This window comes from Anopheles marshallii, chromosome 3, assembly GCF_943734725.1.
Source record: "Anopheles marshallii chromosome 3, idAnoMarsDA_429_01, whole genome shotgun sequence".
Classification (NCBI taxonomy): Eukaryota; Metazoa; Arthropoda; class Insecta; order Diptera; family Culicidae; genus Anopheles; species Anopheles marshallii.
Window position 1 is genome coordinate 81,353,771 of NC_071327.1, and position 14,931 is coordinate 81,368,701.

The window sequence follows — 14,931 nt, forward strand, 5'->3', positions numbered from 1 at the left end:
GCACTCATCTCGTTTCGCCGTATCACGAACTTCGAGGACCAGCAGTCTATCAACGCATCACAAACAAAACAGCGCGGGGATCTAATTATTATATTCCCCAAGCGGCAAGTACAACACCTCTCTTATGCCGAACGCTTTTAACGGTGGAGAGATGGTGAAGATGCTGAAGGTATCTCGAAAGGTCATTGCTAAACGCCGAGTCCTACACAAATTTGTCCACTTTGGACACCGATCCGCAGTTGGTGCCCAGTTACCACGACAACTGGTGATGAAAAGAGAACCTCGCGGTGAAACTAATGGATCCCCAACGACCTATAGGAATCGTCGTCTCTCTCGGATCACTACAAGGTCCAGGACTTCCCATCCCTAGCCGACGGCTCATTTACTTAGTTGCTCTGCGTTCGCTCGTCCTGACGACAACACCATTAGCAAACCTAGTCTGTATATCCATCAGTTTGCGTCCATAGACATTCATTGGTCCCCAGGAAACGACATCCCGCATCTGGATCCACATGTTACAGCTACTAAGACACTCACGGTTGCTACCGGCAGATGGCGATAATGTCGTGCAACTGCGTGCTACCAAGTGCGCCTTTGTCCTATTTTCGGGACCGTGTAACCTTTTCCCGATCGTGGAAGTGAAAGGAATCGAGGCCAACGCTATGGAACGCAGCCGGCACGAGTTCCCGAGTTCACGATAATCCATCACCCAGCCAACAACCAACGGTGCCGGGAGCAGCCTCCAGTGCGTTGGATGCTTAGAGGTCATCGAAAATGGAACACTTCATCACTTGCAGAAATAGCAGGAAAAAAGCACCACCGCCATTAACTGATGCACGCCGATCATCTGCACACACTTTCTGCCCTTGTCTTTCAAACTTCCATTGAGTGTGTTTTTGCGCTACCACATAAAAAGCCAACCCTTGGGGGAGATTGGGAAAGATCCATATTCCATATGCTAGCATCCGTTCCCAACGCGAAGAAAGCCTGCGGGAGGTCTACATTTTAGTACGACTTTCACTTTACGCGTGTGATTGGGGGTGTTTGTATAGCGCAAATTTCCACCCTGCGGTGTTGTGTCTTTACAAGACGAGTCGTTCCTACCCACAAGGAGGGCCGCCGCCGCTGTGATATCGGCTGGTCTATTTGTCCAAGGTTACAAAACATCACGTTGACAACTGAGCATCGACATATTGCCAAGGATAGACACGAGAGCTACGTCGGTTTTTGGATGGGATAATTAGAACAAGGGCAGAGATGAAGGCGAAACACACACCTCGAGGTTTGCAAGGCTTGCTTTGAAACCACGAAGGACATCGAAATGTATTCCTAGTACTGCTTTCATCAGGTACTTGAGCCATCAACAACGTTCGACAGACAGGCAAGGATGTATCAATTCTGTCATTTGTTCGCTTCTTTGTGATTCCAGTGAGGGCTGATGACAAATGCAGTCTGGTAGTCTGCAGGATGAACTCCTCGGAGGCCGACGCTCGATTCGATTTCGATCATAAAAAAACACGATCAAGACAAAAGACCAAATTGGAATTCAATATCTCTCCCATCTGTATGCCCCTTTAATGCTCGACTCTTCCTTCTCGGCATGGCATGAAAATAATTCTTGTCCGCTTCTTAGTCACGCCATGGAAGTGGAAGATGTCCCCTCCCCGTCCGTCCAGCTTCGGGGCATGATATATTGATTTGCTAAGACAAACCACTCAAACAAACAGAATGAAAAGTAAAATCAAGCCCACCGGAAGTGCACGAAGCAGGATGTTTTACTCACGCCGGTGGACGTGAACGTATCGAGTTCATTTGAATTGCAATTTGAAACTTTTCGGTCACGTGTCCCACCGTACCCCGTGCGACGAGCATTTCGGCTCGCCGTTGGACGAATAGTTGTACGTCAGGGAGCAACTCCAAAGTGTGAATAATTTGAACACTAGTTACAACTGGGAGGCGAAGCGTTTTTCATACAAGAACAAAAAAAACCGTTACGGAAATATTTATGAATATGAAGTAAGAAATCATCTAACAGCAGTTAGAATCCCCCCATGGATGTCAAAACTTCCAAGAAATTATTGAATTGTAAACGAGAAAACTTCTAACTCGTCATGCGACCTTATGTAAGGGAAGGAATCTAGACAACATGAGCGAAGCCCTTCCGAAGTTGTTCTCGGTAAATGGTTCCCGAACTGAAACGTCCTAAACGTACCCGGCACTGTTGGTGAGGTTCAAAGTTTCGAAGCCCTCCAATATCCCCCGGGATGAAGTTGTCAATAGACGACCTTTCCTCCCTAGAAAACATATTATAACAATACCTGGTTTCATATGCTAAACCAAGGTTACATCATCCTCTACCTTCACAACCACAAGCTTCATTTTAAAACGTTCAAAATAATTCTGAGATGTGTGTGTCCAACCGCCTAGAAACATCGCTACCAACGAAAAGGCGCAGAAGGGAAACGCTACATTCGGCGCTTTAAATCTGTATATATGAATTATTCAATCGACGGGCTTCTGCTGTTGTGCGCACCTTTTGCAACATTTGCATTGCTTCGAATATAAATCTTCTTCGAGCGGATGCACTTTGTTAAAATTATCAACGAATATCTAGCTGCGACAGGACGCCCTTTACAAGCTTCCTTCAGGCGGTTTGGCTGGTGCCCCATCAATTCAAATGTACCCAGCCGTGACAGTTGATTTTGAATAACATGTACCGAGTTTCTGTGCCCATTCCGCAGGAACTGTCAGTGGATGTTGCTATCGATTCGTTGTTTTAAGATGGAGATATAACCATAGAAATACAAGAGTTTAGTAGATTCACACCAACCAGACCTTCAACATGTTGCTCTAGTTCGATAGTATCTTCTCTTGTCTGTTGTCCATTTCGTTTATCGTTCGATTAATTTCAATTAGCATACTCCTCCTATGAAGCAAGAACCTTTCCGGAAGCTTTAAACGCCACCTATAAACACACATCCCGACCCGAACGGCCAGCTAATATCTGCACATAATTCATTCCCTCCAGCTGCCCCTTGACTTCGTCTCTTCTGGAGCAAGTTTTTGTTGTTCGTTTCCTCATTTCCAGCAGCAACGCAACATAATAAGCCCACAAACACACCCAGTAGCCTCAGGAAATGATTCTACCGCTGACGTTGATAGCTGACTGGTGCGAGAATAAAGTTCACCACCGGGAGCCGGGTGCAACGGCAAGCCCAACAATGAAAAACATGAACGCGTCCAGCACCGGGCGGGATTTTCCCTTCGATGCAATCCGTCACATGTAGCCGCACATGATGCAGATGCAACCAACCGACCCGCCAACCAACCAACTGACGGAAACGGAGGCTTTACTCTTGTCATTCGGGTCTTCCCCTCGTTTTTACCATCGTTCACACGACGGCCGACAGCGCCATGCTCAGGGAGGGGTCGAAGCGTAGCCAGCAAGCAAAGGTTGGTTCACTATTGGAACGGAAATTCTGCGATGCAGTCAGTAAGTTGCAGTTTTCGCCGTCGGTTGCACGATTTTGCAACCCACAGCACACGACCAGGGCGCATTCAAAGGACCGTGCTAAAAATGCATCACTGCAACCGTGGCGTACGTGGTGGTGGTCCGCCGTCCGGAGATGGTTCCCTTTCCGGGTGGTCCACGTGAGTGCCCACCGCCGTTGCAGCTTGCACTCACGTTCTGCATCACCTTTTGTACAGCGACGCCACACACTCGCGGCTGGGGTAAAATTAGATGCTACCAGAAGGCAATCTTACAACCGGATTCCGTACACCGTGTAGGTGCAGCTCACGTGGCGCACTAGCTGACATCTCGCCTAAATTGGGCACCAAAACGTGAAGCAGAGCAGCAGCATTTAAACGTTACGGTGGCATTAGCATGGGCAACGTTATTCATTCGCGTAAGATTAAGCTTCAATAGAAGTGAGAAATTGCAGTGAATATGTAGTCTCAGCCTCATTTGTTTATTACTCACTTATTTCGTTCGATAATAATGGGCAAATGATGTAAATTGTCAATAAAATAAGCACAATTTACTAGCATTTTTTTTACCTCTGCCTTGGCAATATTAAACAGACGGCCATCATTATATACCCAACAGAGACCCTGTAATATGTAGCACAAAATAAATTCCAGCAATTTAACGCAACAGTTCTGTTTCAATGTCGCCTACTCAAACCTTCCAAACGCCCACTATCAATTTACCATTTTGTTTTCTCTTTCCCAACACTGCCAAGATGATGACGGCCGATGAAAGTACGAAACATTGCCGGTGACTGAAGAGAACAGAAAAAGGACGTAATAGAAAATGTTTGTCGTGTTTGGTTTTTTTTTCCTAACCTCAGCTCAAACCAAAACCCCAACATGCAGCAGCAGTAGCACCGGCAAAGAAAATGGAAGTTCAAGGCTGCGGCGTTGGATGCCCTTCTAGTTCGGTGTCTTCTGCCCGCGCGTGATAGGAAGAGACGCTCATCCGTCGGTTAATGGTAAGCAAACAGTTTCATCTCGCACTCAACACACGCGGGCATGCGAAGCGTTAGATAGTGGCAGAAGGTGAAACACTGTGACGGGCGTATCTTTTACCGAGGCACAATTAACTTCTGGCTGTTTCTTTCATTTCAAATCTAGGAAAATCCTTGTAAACTAGCCACGGAGGCAGAAAAGCCAGCAAACCGTGATTCGATGGAGAGAATTTAAAAATAAATCTTCGTCCACCGTACACAGTGTGGCGCATCCCACTGACACAGAGACATCCGGGCGCACTGGCAGTCGGTAAACAGTTCTCCATTTCATCAGATATAAGCACCGCTCCGTTAGCAGCACACAAAATCCATTACGGCCGTGCGTCCCGTTACAGGTTGTGCGTGTAATGTGTGCCGGCATAATGTGCGATGCAATTTACTAAATGTTTCGAGCCCAACAGTAATTACAGACCCTGTCGCCGACTACTGTCATCAAGGCTCTACACACATCTCGGGGTCCGATTGGACGAGAGGCACCGAGGAGCGATAGGCAGTCAGAGTGAGAGAATAAGAAATTTGAACGGTGTCTCTGCTGTGGTGACGGTGCCAGCACGCATTGTCGAAAATTAGATGAGCAAAGGGAACGCAATTAGACGTCGGTTCGGAAACGGTGGAACCAGCACCTCGCACGTTACGCATCCACACGCCACGAACCCTGCATCGTATGCCCGCACCATCGGCGGTACTCACTATTAACCTAAATTGTGCCACCGACTCCAGCCTGGGTATTCAAAGAGGAAAGACCCCACCGTCTCTTTTCACACAGCCAGACATGCTAGCGCATCATCGGCGTTATGTGAACACACACACACACCCGGGGACTCAGAATGGAAGTTACTTTAATTGGAGAATATCTATAAAAATAACCGTAATGCCAACACTCGAGAAGCTTCCATTTAAGGCCAGCATGGAAACAACATTAACAACAGAACACCGCCAGCACCGAATGACACGTTAGGCAAGTTTAGTCCATTACACCACTGACAAACGTTACATCAAAACAGTTCAAAGTTTTCCAAACAAAAGCTCAACCCATAATTTCTTTCAGTGCCAAACGAAGAACCGAAACCAAATCAGCACAAATGCAGCCCCCGTGTTGGCAAAAAAAACGAAACAGACGCTCCCCTCTTTCGACACTGACAGCTGTCAGAGTTAACCCAAATTCGTGCCCAGAGTGAACTGAACGGGCCATTTCTACAAATAAGTAGGACCAAACGGGGTGAACCAACAAAGAAAAGAAATCGAACCCAGCTAACATCATGCACTGTGTAAAGTTGTTGCAGAACTAACTTTATATTTGGGAACGTAAGTTGAAACCCCATTTGACGACGACGTTGGAGGAGAACCATTTGCAAAAAACACCGAACTTCCGTCGCTGCCGGTTTGACAGATGACGGAACAAACTTTGTAAATCACTGCAAAGAATGTTCAAATGAATCCCATTAGTGAGCGAATTAGTCATGAGAGCGAGAAAAGGCTTGGTTTTGGTACAAAATCGTCATGTAAAAAACGCTATAACTATTTAAAATGAATTTATGTACCTAAATCTTTCGAGATTTTCACTAGTTTTCCATTAAAGTTTTGCTCTTTGGTTGGCAAACAATACAAAAGCTCCCTTTCTTCAACACGTCTATTATTGGAACATAAAGCCCAACCCATAGAAACTATCGAGCAGGTCCATTTTCATTCAAAACCCACGCAGTTTGATGTTTCGCATCTTCCCGAACCAATGAACCGTACAGCAGCCCCCAATTACCACTCGCGCAGATCGGGGAATAAAAAGATCGGGGCAATACAGACGAAAAAAAACACTTCACAGCCCGTATCGCGACTTCTTGGCCCGGTGGAGCATCGAAGCTAAGCGCTGGAAGACCAAAACAAAAAAAAGCAGGCCATAAAGGAAGGCGCCATGATTATTTCCGACGTTCCTCCGAAGCCCACGGGGTGGAAAACCTTAAAGCCACCCATTTCTTTCGCTTGGACTCTTTTTCAGTAATCTTGTTTTTTTTCGTTTCGTGCTCGAAAGTTCCGATTCATATGGAAACTCATTTTCATACTCCAACACACTTACCAGGCAGCGAGCGATTGCGGAAATAAAAACAATCACGAGCCTTGCCGTTAAAAAGTGGGCCCCCAAACAGACCCGTCTTTCCCGTGACCTGGGTGGCGGCCGATTTTGACGCGCAACAGATGATGAAGGGAGTGCACGGTGGTGTATCACGCTGCAAGACAACACCGCGAACTCCACACATCCAGAGGTGACTCTGCCTCCCTGGTTTTTTTTTTCTTTACATTTTGCGCCAGCAAGACAAGGAGAAATGTGAACGGAATGATTCGAAGTTCTTGCCCGAAGAGTACCGCCCTTGCAGACGGGGATGGATAATGGCTGCGCTCACCGGATGTAGGTTGTTTATGTTGGCCTCATCCCGTCAAAAGCCTCCGGAAGAGAACCATCACTACACTGCATATTTTGCTACCGAATCTGACCTTTCTTTAACCTCGAATAACTACAACCATGTGAGGCGGTGTGTGCGAGAGGCATCCGGAGAATCCGTAGAAACGACTGAATGCATGTCAACAATCGCTAAACTTTTCTCATCCAAAGTTTCATAAACAACACTAGGAATGAGAAGAAATCACAAATTATCCCTTATAAAAAGGCCTTCCCGGCCAGGTGTTGGAAGGCTTCTTCCTTCCCTTGTAAGAGCCCTGTCTTAATGATCGTGCAACACTAGAAATTTATAAAACGATCTAGCGCTAAGTCTCACGTAGCCAGCGAAAACACCTCCAACAGTTGGAGAAAGAAGCCCCAACTGCTCTCTCCAGCCAACTCCGAACCTCGAAAGTCAAAATAAGCGTGAAGTTATTCAACGCTTCTTGCTGTAGACCAAAAAAAACCCCTCCGTCGCAAGCTGTTACACAGCGAAAAAGATGCTCAAAGTGCAAAAGAACCTGCCCACTGCCACTGGCAACACACACTGGCCGCACAACTCGATGCCAGGAAGCCCTGAAAATCGTACAGGAACGCAATAAGCCACCGACGCAGGTGACCAGTGCCGAGGTAAGGAATAACAGAACGAGCTCATACACCCGGGAAGCGACCGACACGCAGCAACATTTTGCTTCTTGTGGCATGGTTTGTTCCCTCCCCTACGTACTCTGGGGCAGTGTGCACGTATTCTTTCCCTTCTCTTCTGGCGGACTGCTTAATGGCGAGATCCACCGTACAGGAAGCAGCGGTAACGAGCGGCCAAGAAGTCTGCGGCCATCATGTTTTCGTGGCGTTACGTGAAAACGCTCGAAAGTTACACGGGAAAACCAAATTATCTTACGCTTCTACTTCGTCCATTCCAACCTCTTTCGGGCACACGCCACGCTAGGTTGAGTTCCACTGAAAGAATCTACCAAAGCGTATTCTTTCTATTCTCCCTTTCTTCGCGTTATGTTGCCGAGCCGCTTGATTACAGCACCACCGTGAAACAATCTTCGAGCCGCGGCCACCGGAACCGCACAGCACTAAAGTTGGGCGAAAACGCACCGTGGATGCTAATGGTTGGCAAATTTTAAGCAGCTGTGCAGCTCCAACGATGGAAATCGGGAAAATTAAACTCAAGCAACGCGATCAGTGAGGCGAATCCAATGTAAATGATACCAAGATCGGAGCCATGATTTCATGTACTTGACTTTCTGCAGTGGTAAACACGCGAATTCTATGTAGTCATATGAGTCATCTTGAAGAAGGATCGAAACGAACTTCCTATAAAAGATAATTTTAATTTTATATACACAATGAGAACGTCAAAAGGCCATCAATCTCAACATTAAATCTAAAATGTATAACCACCTTAATGCACTTCCATTTGAAGTCTCCCTCCCTTTATCAAGCTCCATCTCATCCACGTAAATGAAATGTATGCGAGTGCCTCTGGTCAATTCTTGAAAGTCCCGCAACGATAGTCAGTGTGTGTTTAGATTTCTAATAATGCTACATTTATTCGGACAACATTTCGAACGATTTAATCGAGAGATCTAGGGAAGAGGAGCCGTTTACGAAAGTGGACAGCTACTTTCCTTCTTTCTCCACCGAATTGCTTCATCCCAGAATAAATATCCCTTATCTTGCTCGCCCGATCGTACGACCCGAAAAAGATTATGAACGAAAACCCGAATCTCCTTGGCGAGTATGTTTGCAGTACCGAAGGGGAAAAAAATCCTCACCCGGGCTGTTCGCATTCTGAACCGAAACCTTCGAAAAGCTTCTTAATAAGGTTTCCGTTTTTTCGTCCAGAACTTCAAGGCTCATATTTCAATAATTTTGTTTCTGCTTTAATGGAGATTTTATCAACCCAGTATTGCAGCTTCATGATGCTGTCTAATAAAATAAAATAAAACAACCATCATAAAATCTTTTATCCGCAATACCTTCACACACATGGCAATAAAACAGGTATTTATGCAGTAATGTCAAATCAGCAGTTGAATTAAAGATCTCTTAGCTCGTTTAATTTTTGCAGCACAACTGCTTCAACAGCCAACCAAACAAGTTTTTTTCCTTCTTGACTACAATGACAGTGCTATTGCAATAAAATATAATCTTCCATTCTCCCAACCCTTCCACAACGAGTACCTGACCGTGTCCCAAAAAGTAATAAAAAGATTAACTTCTTCCATCGCCGGCTACGAGATGTTGTTTCCCATCCGCTCCAATCCCTTCACTATCTCATCAATGTCTTTGTATGCTCTTCGTACCATGCAAGCGTCTTATCATCCCCCAAAGGCCAAATGGGTATTATTGGGTGCCTTTTTACACCTGATCTCGGCGCAAAGATACGAATAGTGTGAGGGAACAATCATAAAATTATTGTGTAGAAAATTAAATTGCACCGAATTAGTGCTCCAAATCGAAAGGATATACGCGTACCGACCAACGCGTGGAAACAATCAAATTGATACAACTAGACGCGTGAAGAGTTGCCATAAAACAGCTCGAGTAGCAATTCTATAGCTTAGTTGTTATTTCAATCTAATCTAATGGCTGAAAATAGTTCACCGTAACGGTCGCACAACTCATCGCTTCGCACCACGTTAATTTGACCACGGTCCAAAAGTCAATCAATCTTTCGGCCAAAACACCGCGCATCGGTGACACTGGCGACTGGTTCGCGTCGTGACTGTCGTGATCCTCGCCTCGCATCAGTTCGGCAGTCGTTGTTACGCGTTGTGTTTCGTGAACACGATACACGATCCGTTGCTCATCGACCGATCAGTGGAGCTATTTTCGTCGTTTTGCTCTACTAAAAGTCGTGGTTCGATCGTAAACATCCCGGGAATAGTAATGCAAGACCGCAATTATGGCAATAGAATAGCTAACAGGTAAATACTACATAATCTGCTGTACTTTTTGGTAACTAGCATATGACAGGAATATTAAATTCGTTACATATACATATTCAAACTAAACAATACAACAAGATATGTAAGTAAGAATACATGAATTGCTAAATACATAAAATAAACGCAAAAAAAAAACAAACAAGGATTTTATATGCGAAAAAAATAAAATCTACAACCTAACTCCACTGGGACATCTGCTTGTTTTTCCGGATCGAAAATCCTTCGTAATCGGAAAACCCAGCCAACTAACACCTACTAACACGGCTGCCCGCTATATACACACGAGAGGAAAAAGCCGGCTATCGGGAAAAAGGACTACCCCCGGTTTCTCACGCCTCACCAGTCTTCGATGTGTGCGTGTGGCGAACGCTTGCCAAATGGAAATTCATTCAAAACCACGAACAAGCAGAGAGTGCCAACAGAAACGTGGCCAACTCACCGCTATCACACACACACACACAATCAACTAACGAGCGGTTTCCTTATTGAAATTTTCCACCTTCGTTCGCACCATTTTCCCGGGAGCACGGAGTGGTTTGAGAGCTGGGAAAATCCAAAACACACAGAACCACCCAAAACGAGCATCTCAACGGTACGGTTGCCCCCGCAATACCCACACAGAAATACGCCAATAGAAAACCAATACAGTTGCAGCAAAAAACCCGGCTGTATACACACGGTATGCGCACACGTCGACCGTTTTCTCGTCCTGGGCAATATAGAAAGGAAAATCATATCAAAGGTCAACAGCATTTACCCTGGCCACGCTCTCACACACCCACAACACCGTGCAGGATGTGTCATTTCTCCTGCCTTTCTCTCTCGCTTAAGCTATCTCTTAACAAGCGCTGAACATAAAGAATTTTCGTCGAAAGCGAGAGGAAATGCGATCTGGCTCCGGAAAATCATTTACCCATCAATGCGCGATAATAACAAGCTGGATAAAAATAACAGCAACAAAAAAAGGACCTCAAAATTCAAGATGGACTATTCCACCTCAACCATTCAGTCGAGGGAGAGAGAGAGAGAAAGAAAGAGTAAGTGTGTGTATTTTTTCCCATTCGAAGATCCACAATTAGAAGAAAAACATTCAACGCTTGTGTGAGTGTTTGAAAATAAAACCAACATACAGAAAAAAGCAAATCCAACGAGAGATGAATCGTAATGCTCAATGGTTGCGTGCCTTGCCTTGGATGCTGAGAACATGAATGAAATTGACTCAGAATGAAGCAAACAACGTTCCTTGCTGGATAAATAGCGAATGTCAAAGCTTTCTCCTTTCGGCGCACAAGAGGTGGTGTTTGGTCTTCAAACAGAAATGGGCTTTTGCGTTGGAATATGTTTAGTACAATGTTTTGAGGTCCTTTTTCGAAAAATCGGGTCACTTTTAGAATAAATGAGATAATGTTAGCAATCATTAATGCCGTGGAACGATAATTCTGAATGTACTTGAGCTCAAGCCCCATCAAAACAAGAACCAAACAGACAACCATATGGAAAGAGGGATAAAAAGCTACAAACCGTGCTGCATATCGCTACGAGTTGTTTGCGAAGATTAAGGAATGTTTTAACAATTTTATGTTTACAGATATATCAGATATACGACCAGCACAGCTTCAATTTGGACACTTTCATCCCTTAATACGAACAGAATACACCAAATTACCTTTACGTCCCAAAACAAAACTATAAAAAGATTGTAAAGTACATAAATATGCTCACTACATTCTTCGGCCAGGAGAGGCCTCAACTCTCCTGCTTTTGTAAAAGACGGACGCACACACTCGGCACCCTCCAATTACAAAAATAAACCACCCTCAATTTCATAGACTGCGAATAAAACAAGACCAACAAAACACCTCGACCAGGCGCAACCAGTTCACACAGCACAAGCAAGAAAATCACAGAACGTCGAGTAAAAAATCATCCCCAAGATCACCCTCGGATCGAAAATTTCCCATCATCACCGCAAGTAAAAAATCCCCCAAAAAAGCAAAAGGTTCGTGTGTTTGTGGTTGTGTTTCGACCCACGGATACCCACACAGCGGTACAGGTGATGTGTTATTCTATTCAGCACAACGTAAGCTGCGTGCGCTTCTCGAAGATCAATCGAGATGATGATGATCATGATCAGAGATCCTATGCTTTCCTGTATTGCACCTGCCCAGTTTATGACGCACAACATCAATATCTATTATTCTTCCCATGGCACAATAGAGGCAGCGGCCACAAAACAATACAACACATGGAAGAATCGAGGGCTGTGTTTGGCCTCTCAAATAGACAATTATTCGCGTAAGGTCGCGCTGTTCCCGTCTTTTGAACGCTGCGTTTAACGAAGTCGTCGTCGACGGCCACACATCACTGTTGTCTGCTGGCGAGTTGTTTTCGCTGTTCGCTGACGAGAAGCGCGTTTCAAAGGGGTGTATAGATAATGAAACTATCCACATCGCCAACCGTCTGGTCATTCGCGAACTTTGTGTTGCTGCCACCACTTCCCAACCTCCCTCTGATCGCGGAGGGTGGTGTGGTGCGTGTGTAAATGTATCGCACACAGGCACGCACGCACACCCTACGAAGTGAATGTACAACACCCTGTTCTCCCATTTGCGTAGCGCACAAACCCCTATTGAACAGCGTACCATTGCCAGCGACGCACACACCAACACACACCATCGGCTGCGTTATATGCGTGTGTTGTTTTGCTGTTGCTGGCTGCCTCCATTTTGGGTTGTCTTTCAGTCTCGCTGCAAAGTGTTGCGGGAAAACACGAAAGAGACAGAGACACACTAGAGGATGACGATGACGATGATGACGGTTAGAGGCAAAAGTGGTGCCTACGTGCGTATTATTATTTCTCATCGTTCACGATGCGCACACATCCCAACACAACAACGATTCCCAATGAAAAGTAGAGGGCACTAACACACACACACGCACACAGAAATTGTGGCACTCGATGGTGCCAACGAGGGTGTGGGTTTGGCATGTATTAACAACAGAAAAATAATAACCGCCGCTGTGAATGGCGTTGGTGGTAATTGAGAAACTTCCAAGAAAATGGATCAAAGATGTGCGTAAATTGGTAAAAACAGAAACGCGTGAGCAAACACGAACGCGGTTTAAGCTCTTTATTGTGAAGGATAGTAAAATGTTACAGCAAAATCACAACAAAGTAAGTATCAAATGCAGAGTTTGTAGAATATGGCGTGGGTAGGAAGACAGATGGAATTCAAAATACCTTAAGCTTTTCCAAATCCACTGTATTCGAACTTGCTCTAGAGATAGAGAACGCGGTATATAATACTTTTATATAGCCTCGGAGAACTACAACTTCCTCTTTATCATCACAACAACCTCAAGAGGTCTAGACGCTTGTTGCTATTTATGGTTTTCTTTGACTTAATTTACCCGCAGCTAGGAATTTCGAACCTGTCCTGTCGTGTGAAGACCGGCGCCGTTACCAATACCACCACCGGTAACACATCATTTACATTCGTCCCAACTCATAATATAGAATGTCAATATGATCCCACCATGGCTTGTGGGGGGATTTCTACTTACATCCGTTGTTGTGAAAAGTTTATCAGACGAAAAAAACCCATAAAAAAACTCTTTCGAACCTTCTGAATTCGAATTAACTTCTCGTTTTTTGTAAATAAACATTTGATAATCATTTTTAATGAAAAATATACTTTGTAACACTTACTCGCTCGTTAAAACGTCGTCGCCTCCTTTGCTAGCGCGTTGCAAAACGAACGGTACGACTCGGCTTTAGATAAGTATTGACTTTTTGTAGCCTTTTCACTGTTTCGTGCGTAGCTTTTCCGGTGTTGCTTCTACCTTCGTCTCTGAACGTACAACAGAATTTGCTGCCACACCGTTACGCTGAAGCAGAAAAATGTTGTTGTACTTGCAATATGCCGAATTGCGCCGTAGAAATCGAACACCGCGAAAGAACGGGAAGGCGATCCCCAGAAGGACCTTCTATCACCACTCACCGGCCGAACAAGGATTTCGACGCTGATCGTTTTGTTTTGGACGTGGATTTTGACAAACGATGACTCACAAAGCGGCCTAATCTCTTTCTTCTACTTGAGATGGCTTTCTCCGGTTGGGGGTTGTTGGATGAGGCGCAGGTGCTAGAAAGCACACGTACAAATTACACACACACGCACACACTCGCTCTCACACACGCACACACACTCTAGTAAAACACGGACCCAAACAACACACACGGGCGCGAAACATGAATAATTTGGCTATTCGCTTTCGCTTCTTCGCCTTTTAGCAAGCAGCCCGTCGAGAGAAAGCTGTGTTGACCGTGGCGCACACGCACAATAACGCGAAGCTACATAGCACACCAAACACTTACACAAATACACAAACACTTCCTCTTGATGGCGAATAGGTAGGAGACACTTTTCACGAAAAGCGTGTTGCGCGGCACCACTTGTGAGGGAAATTTAAAATTATTGCACCAAGGACCTCTGGAGGAACAGATAGGTCCTTTGAAAGCACGCGCGCTGGAGGCGGTAAATCAGGAAAACGATCGGAAAATCCAACAAAAAAGACGGCAGCTTCCCGATCAACACTCGCGTAAAAAAATGCGTATTGGGCGCGGAAAAGCCGGCGGAAATTGGCATCAGTTCAGCAGCTGCTGTGAGTTGCTGGGTCGTGCACGAAGGGTGTAGAACGAAGATGACAAAAGTAAACTAAGAAGAGAACAACCGAAGTCGCGTTTTGCCGGACACGCATCTATTGGGCCTGCCGCCGTTCGTCGTCTGCTCCTGCCCCTTCTGCAACGTTGCTGGACGTTTCGTCTGCGAACGCTTTTCCACCGGTGGCAATGCTGCTTGCCATACTGTTTTCCACCCTCACACGCATACACACGCGCTCGATGATGCCGTCCTTTACTACGCCTTCGAGCAACACTTCAGCTAGCAGTGCGAAATGCTGGAAGGAAAATGACGGCCTTTTCCGAAAGGAACTCGCCGCTCGGTGTTCG